The sequence below is a fragment of the Lipophrys pholis genome (assembly GCF_963383615.2).
Source record: "Lipophrys pholis genome assembly, chromosome: 17".
Taxonomy (NCBI): Eukaryota; Metazoa; Chordata; class Actinopteri; order Blenniiformes; family Blenniidae; genus Lipophrys; species Lipophrys pholis.
The window spans coordinates 12,632,269-12,639,264 of record NC_137643.1 but is presented as its reverse complement, the minus strand read 5'-3'; the positions used below and the strand labels follow the sequence as shown (position 1 = coordinate 12,639,264).

General features: G+C 42.3%; 1 protein-coding gene across 1 annotated transcript in view; it reads left to right on the top strand.

The window, feature by feature from the left end:
* The first annotated feature begins 417 nt into the window (after positions 1-417).
* Positions 418-6,996, top strand: part of trps1 (trichorhinophalangeal syndrome I) — a 118,637-nt gene continuing 112,058 nt past the window's right edge. Inside the window, exon 1 of the mRNA XM_080484248.1 lies at positions 418-730. The gene's annotated coding sequence lies outside the window, so the exon portion shown is untranslated. The remainder of the gene's footprint in view (positions 731-6,996) is intronic.

Here is a 6,996-nt window from a genome sequence, read left to right as displayed (position 1 = left end):
AAAAAAAAAAAAGAGACAGCCAAGACACAGTCACCCCGTCCGACATCATCAACAAACAAAAAGCCCACAAAGAGACGAAGCAGCCAGGCAGCCAGCCACCATCTTAACAGGCTGCTGAAAGAGAGAAAACAGGCACATTTTGATCAACAGGTAAGCAGCAGCAGCAGAGACACACTGAACGCAACACACAGCCTCGAGCTTCTCCCACCACTTGGTGCAGAGGCATCGTTAAAATAAATAGTAATCACCACCATCACCATAATAATAATAAATGCAGCGGCGATGCACGGTTGGAGTGGCGGACGGTGAGACGCATGCTGCGGGACCGAGTGTGGGGATGATATTTGTTCGCGTTGAGGGAGGAAGTGGTGGGATTGTGGAGGCAGAGACGTTTCGCCGTGTTGTTCGCCGCGGCGAGGAGTTTTACGACGGACAGCAGTCGCTTTGCGTCTTATGTAACTGACGGCCCGAGCAGCGGCGGCGGCGGTGGTGAGGGAAAGAGAGGATCCGCTGAATGAGAGGGAGGAATGAGACGAGAGGAAAGAGAGGAAGGGGGGGAACAAAAAAAAAAAGAAAAGAGCAGCATGGCAATTCACATTTAGCTCGGGACACCCCAAACGCAACACTAATACAAATTGGGGGCTGCCGGGGGGGAAACGACCACCGCTTTGATTTCACACTGAGTTTGGAGAAAACAACCGGCGCGGAGTGACTTAGCCGCCTCAAGTAGGTTTGTGATTTCTCTTCTTAAAGTTTGTCTTCCTCCTCTTCTTACGGTTTACGATCAGATAGCATCCTGATTGATTTCTTTTCTTTTTTTCCTCTGTAGCGTGAAGCCGGTGACTCTGCTCCGGCTACGTTGTAACGCTCGCGTAAACCCACCATGTGATACTTTCCAGAGATTTTCATTGATAACTTTTAAAAAAAAAAAAAAATTATATTTATTTTTTGCTCTTCTCATCACTAATCTTGACTGCAAAACTTGATACTCAAGTTCAGATTTCTCCGAGTGACGCACGTCGCACGCGAGGGGAGACAGAAAAAACAAAAACAAAAAAACGGCTCGGGGATGGATACAAGCCGGCAGATGGAAGTTTATTGAGCTGAAAGTAGTCCAGATCAAAGACATTGTGTTTATCTGATGCTTTACTGGCGATGTGGCGCTGTTTTTTGCACCTCTTTCATTGTTTGCAAGCGCATGGTGGATGTGAAACCCCCCCTCTCTCTCTCACACACACACACACACACTCCTCCCCTCCAAACACCCTCTCTTATCAACTTTATTAGATCAGCCACCGTTTATTGATCTATTTATCTGTCAATTTGTTGACGTTGTTGTTTCTGTTGTTGTTGTTTGGCGAGGGATGCCGGGAAGCCCGAGTTGCAGTTCCACTGAACTTTGAAAAAGTTTCGCCTCCCTCTGTTAGGAGCTGTGATGTTCCTTTGAGATAAGGGAGCTGGGTAGGCATGACAACTCTGTGGGGAGAGCAGAGTATGTGAAGCCAGCACAATGAGGCACACACTGCAAGGAAGCTTTTTACACAGTCCTCCACCAGATCTCTCCAATTCTGGCCCCCCCTCACCACCACCACCCACCACCCTCTCCTGCTTATGTGTGGACCAACTTTTATTCAGCAGATAACCTCAGCAGGTCTTTTTTTTTTTTTCTTTTTTTTTAAAGAAGCAAAGGAGGCCCGAGAGATCTCACACTTCTCTTGCATTTCCTTGAACTTTTACTTTTTTTTTTTTTTTTTTCTTTCCTATTAAAGTAAGTAATTATTTATTTATTCACTGGATAACCTTGACTAGCTTCAACCTTGCCCGACAGTGTTTTAAATATAAAGATTGTCTGCCTGCATCTTTAGCCTCCTGGCTTAAAAAAAATAAAAAATAAAATAAATGAATGCTTTCATTTGAAATCTTGTGCCTTGATCGGGCGTTTGAAATATCCTTGGGCACTTTCAGGCCTAAAAGTTTGAGCTTTCGCCCCCTGCTCGTCAGTTTGGGTTGTCTTCTCGGCCACGACACAGGGGGGGGAAAGTTCTGCGGATGCTTCTGTTGGGCCCATAAAACTGTGGGGATCGCTTCAGGAAAAAAAATACACATGATGTCTGAAACTTTTTCGGCTTGCTCACATTAATTTACTCCTGAACTCTTTATAGAGTCTTTGAAGTTTTGCACATTTTGACTCGGAGGATGGACAACAATGTGTTTATTGAGTGTTACGACACCTTTAAATACTTTTGTGGAAAAGGCCACAAATTACTGAAGTTCTAAAATGTACGTTTTTTTTTTTTTTTTGTTTTGTTTTTTAAATTAGTGTGATCCCCTCTGCTCCTTCTGTGTAAACTGCATTTTCACATCTGCTTTTTAGTGCTTTGCGTGCGTAATAGTGACACATTTCCTAATAGTTCCACAAATTATTTGTTTCTTTGTCACTTCACATGGACACCGTCTCGTCAGTGGCTTGGCCGGAGCATCTTCCAGCACGATTCAATGTGTTTTTCTTTTTTTTTTCTTTTTTTTTATAACAAAACAACTTATTGCTATGAAGACTTTTCCTTTAATTTGTTTTGCTCTGCTGTTCAGTTTTGTCTTCTTAAAGTTTTGCTTCACGCGTTTCAGCCGTGGGTACAGTCACTCTTAACACTCCCCCCCCCCCCCCCCCCAACAAAAAAAAACTTACAATAGCCCTCAGACTTTTAACAACTTTTAACAATGTTCTATAAAATTTGTAAAAAAAAAAAAAACACTCGATCCGCAAGTGTGTCAATCTCACTTCATAACTTTTTTTTTTTTTTTTTTTTTTTTCCTAAAATTTTCCACTTTCCCAACACTGGATATTATTATATCTTACAGCCTTGTTCGTAGCTGCTATTAAACGTCAAAACAGTTGACAACTTCCTAAAGTGAACCTCTGCTTGTAAAAACCTATTCCCGTATGTGTGTGTGTGTGTGTGTGAGAGACGGAGTGGGAGACAGCACAGCACTTTTTCCCTACTTGTGTGTGTGTGTGTGTGTGTGTGTGTGTGTGTGTGTGTGTGTGTGTGTGCACTATAGAGTCAGCCATGGCTTACTCATATGGCCGCAATATGTGAAGTCTCTGTGGTGGAGGAGAGAAAGTTTTGGGAGAGTGAGAGAGAGAAACTGAGGGAGAGAGAGAGAGAGAGAGAGAGAGAGAACACATGGAGTGAGGGAAGTCAGAAATGTCCTGTTCAACTAGCTGGAATGTATCTCCTGTGTTTTATTGATGGTTTGATGTTCTGTAAGACATGAGGAACAACTGTAGTGATTTTGTGGGCTGCCATGCATTTGTCTCTGGCCGTTTCAAAGCGGCGCTGCACTGCCAGGGAGAAAGGCCATTTGGAGGCGGATTGTAAAGGGAGACTTAAAGCTCCTCAGCCAGGCTTTTTTGGGGGGAGAAAATAGCAGTTCTTCCACTGGTAGACAGTGTGATTGATTTTGCTGCCGTGATTCGTCAGGACTTAAAGAGGTTGTCCGAACCTGACGGGACTGTGAATTTTACACGGTAAACTCGATAATCTTGCTTAAATTAGAGGCGAAACACAGGGGGGGGGTAAAATGTTATTAGGTTTGTGCAAGTTTCTAAAAACTTTGACCAAAGAGCTTTTGTCCGTTCGCCGTGCTGCAGCAGAAGTTTCGGGTGAGGTGAAACACATTACTTGAGATCAGCGAACTTCCTCTCGGTTATCTCTCTCTTATTCCAAAACAGACATGTGTTCTTCCTTAGAGCATCGTGGCCTGTTTAGTTTTGCTCTAATGGAAAGTGATTGACTGACTTCAACATGTCTTGCTTTGCCACAAACATGTTTTGTGTTCAAACAAAACAACCCCCCCCCCACCACCACCACCAAAAAAAAGAACAACCTTCAAATTCCAGCTGATGTGAGGATTTTATTCTGAATAAATCAGTCAAAGAGAAGTCCTTGTTGGTTTCTCTTTGAATGACTAAAGGGGCATTAATTTGAAAACAAACTTTTATTCAAGGATGAGTTTGACTCCTTTAGCCTTTTGCGCTTGTGTATTTTGATGTGTCGGGGATAATTAGACGTATAAGGAAAGCCTCGCTCAAACAATTCCTCAAAAGTGTTCACAGCTGACGCTGAACATCTCCACACGGCACCATTCAGCTCCCGTCTGCATTTGCACTTGTTTAAGAGGACTTTTTTTTTTCTTTTTTTTTTCCCTTAACGTGAGCACACACGTCTCCTATTTATTTCTGATTCCTACTCTCATTTATTTATAATGGTGATCTGTTGGAGCTCGCACTGTTTCCATTAAGCAGGAGAAGATAACATCTATTAGAGCAATCAGCCGTTATTCGTCTCAACCCGTGCCTGCAGTTCAGATAAAGGAAAACATCCATTTGTCATGGTTAGTTTATTTAAAGAATAAAAACCTTATTTATTTTTTATTTTTTGCAAAGCTTCTGACTGTCCTGGCTTATAGTTCTGTAGCTTACGCTATTTGTTAATACCCAGTCTTCTGTTTTGCTCATATCCCAAGGGCACAATTGTTTTTTTTGTTTTTTTTGTTCAAGTGATTTTACTGTCCAGGCATATTGTTTTTGGGTTTTCATTGCTTTATACTCGCTGCTTGTAATGCTGGGCGATTCAGGGACGTGCGCTTATTCTCTTATTGCATTTACTGGAAGTCAGTCTGGAAAAGAGTGTCTGCTAAATGCCCCAAATGTCATCCCCACTCTGTCTGTGGTTAGCGCAGTCCTGTTTAGGCTTGAGTTTGTCTCTAATGTCTTTGGTCTATTTTTTGACTTTTAAGTCTGTCTTTTAGATGGCCTGCTTCAGATAACGAGCACATGGTCTTAGTTTAGGGTGAAATGATTCTTTTTCGCCTTGTTTAAAAAAAAAAAAAAGTTTTGGAGACGTACAAATCCTAAATATGGATGATTTTCCCCACTTTTGATCTGAGGGAGTTAAAATCCTCCTGTCACGACACAGTGGAGGCTGATAAAGTGGTGGTTGGGTGAATTTAAACCGGTTGAAGGTGGTGACACATCAGATGAATAGCTTCATGGTTAGAAAACATTCTCTTATTCCCCAAATATTTGTAATATTCAAACCCTGAAAGCACAACCTGCTCCGTCGATAGTGTTTGAGGATCAGTCGAGGGGGGGGGGGAGAATTAATTTTGTTCTCATTCTCTATTTTATATCGAGTCAACAGCCCTGTGAGTTTGTTAGTTTTTTTTTTTTAAAGTGTGTTGTTCTCTGAGTTTCGAGCCTCGTCCTCATCACACTGATGCGTCTCCAACACGCGGGCCTTCCGTTCTCAATCACGGCTCATGCGAGTACCGACCTCGTGTGGAAGACTGTGGAGGATTTCTCCCAATTTCAATTAAGTGGTTTGCTCCATCGCAAGCTGACAACCTGCCGCCCCACGCAGCAGCAGCAGCAGCGCTGTGGTCAAATCGCGTTTTACTGCGCGGCGCTTTGTTCAGGGCGCTTCGGGTTTCCACTTAATGCCTCAATCCCGCGGCCATCGGGCTGAACTCCTCGGCTTCAGCCTCCAACTTTCGGCAGGTTCTGTGACAGGTGATCCTCCAGGTTTAAACGATTTTTTGCGAAGGAAAGACGACAAGAGGTTGAACGTTGAGGACTGTATGTCATTTGGAAAAAGAGTATAGAGAGAATGTACTTTCCCCGAAGGTCCGATCAGATTTGTGTGACTTGAGCAGACTTTCATGTGCTGTAAATGAGTGTGTTGGTACTTATTGTGTTTTGTAAGGCGAGCGCACACTGAGAACACGAGCCAATAGACTCTGAAAAGTTGGATTTATGTTTCCCACTGGCCTTCTTGTGTGATATTTTCTGCATTCATAGTCGGTAAACATTTAGAAAATTAAGGGAAAGTCAGTTTATCACAATATTTCTTGGGGGAAAAAAAATGTTTTCCTTTAAAAAACAAACAAACATTCAAATAGAGTCCGATTTGTAATTGAGCTGAGTTGTTTTGACCCTTTTTTCCTTCCTGTCTTGCTCATAATCCATTTTTACCTGTCACATCAGCGCTGCACAGAGGTATACTTATCTCTGTATATTTCTCCCCTTCATTTACAGTTAATGCAGAGTGGAAACAAAAACAACTGCAAGTGACTTGAGAATGCTCGAGAGCAAAATAATCTGTCAGAGCAGACGGACAACTCGGATTTGGTTTTGCCCGAGTTTGTATTTTTTTTTTTTCATTTCGAGTGTGTACCTGTCAGTGTGCGACTTCTTCTCAATCATTCAAAGCCGACTCGGCGATAAGGATGACAGGATATATTTACGTTTACAGAGAAACTTTCTATGCACCCTCTCATTTCAGATTAGTTCTAACATTCCTAATTAATGTGTAAAAAAAAAAATAAAATCCAAAGTTGGCTTTCTCATTGTTCAGACAAGGAGATTAATTGATAAACATTCTATTTGACTCAGTTTATTATTATTTTTTCGTGAATGCGAGACTTTCACTTTCGAGTCACCGAATGCACACATGCACACTCGAATGCCTGTGGTTTGAATCGAAGTGCAAGTGCAGCTGCAAAAAAGGTACACACTCACAGCATTCGTAGTAACCAAACAAACGGAGCAGGCCTGTAGGACTGGGTTAAGACTCGAGTATGATTCTATACTGTACTCTAAGGTCTTCCCTGCTCCGCCTGGGATTTCTTACGGTATTCACGCAGCACCAAGGAGACAGACAGTGAAAATTAACAATGGAAAATGTGACTGTGTGGCATAAAGTGGCATGAATTTGAATGTAAATGATGTCGCAAGCCTCTTTGTGTCGAAGGCTGTGCAACACACAGATGGAGAGAGGACCGAAAGCATTCCCCTCAAGTGCTGCATGCCTAATTCAGCGAGACTTTTCACAAGTAGAAGTGTCATCTTTCTTCTTCTTCTTCTCCTATTTTTTTTTAAAATGAAGTAAACTTCTTGGGTAAAAGTTGTCTCTCTTCAAAGTGAGAAATGTATTC